This window comes from Lactuca virosa, chromosome 3, assembly GCF_052849685.1.
Source record: "Lactuca virosa cultivar CGN04683 chromosome 3, Lactuca_virosa_CGN04683_v6, whole genome shotgun sequence".
Lineage (NCBI taxonomy): Eukaryota > Viridiplantae > Streptophyta > Magnoliopsida > Asterales > Asteraceae > Lactuca > Lactuca virosa.
The window spans coordinates 416,843,654-416,844,326 of record NC_136428.1 but is presented as its reverse complement, the minus strand read 5'-3'; the positions used below and the strand labels follow the sequence as shown (position 1 = coordinate 416,844,326).

At 42.9% G+C, this 673-nt stretch overlaps 1 non-coding gene across 1 annotated transcript; it reads left to right on the top strand.

The window, feature by feature from the left end:
• The first annotated feature begins 263 nt into the window (after nt 1-263).
• Nucleotides 264-370, top strand: LOC145168071 (small nucleolar RNA R71). Its single transcript, XR_013741664.1, has one exon. It is a non-coding gene; the product is annotated as a small nucleolar RNA R71 (small nucleolar RNA).
• Nucleotides 371-673: the final 303 nt, after the last annotated feature.

Genomic DNA, 673 nt, shown 5'->3' with positions numbered 1-673 from the left:
ATTGGTCCATCTTAGTCATTCTTCGGTCCATACTTTCCAATTTTTCCATCATTGCCGCCATGTCATCAGTAATAGAATTCACCGCCCCACGAGTTAAGTCATTCCTTGGGTTGTGATATTCTCTAGAGTGCTTAGAGAATTCTTCAATTAGGGCCTTTATCACCGGGGGTGCTTTCTTTGTGAGTGGTCCTTGCGAATCAAGGAATTGCCTAGTTGTCACATTTACTCCATCATAGAAAATGGAGACTTCTTGTTGGCTATTTAGATCGTGATGTGGGCAATTCCTTAGTAAGCCTTTGTACCTTTCCAATGCCTCATATAGTGACTCTCCAGCTTGTTGCTCAAAGTTTGCTATGGCCTTCTTCAACTTGGCTATTTTTGAGGGAGGCAAAAATTGGTCTATAAATTATTCTTTCATTTTAGTCCAAGTAGTGATGGCTCCGGGAAGGAGTGATTTCAGCCAATCTTTCGCGGCTCCCTTGAATGTGACAGGTAGCATACAAAGCAAGACAGTGTCGCGAGCCACATTAGGGACATTGAAGTAGTCGGCTATGTCATTGACCTTGTCAAGATGCTTGTATGAGTCTTCATGATCCTTCCCGTAGAATGGAATCTCCTTAAGTTGAGCAAGTATGTGGCCTTTAAGTTCAAAGGTGACAGTTGCGAGAATCGC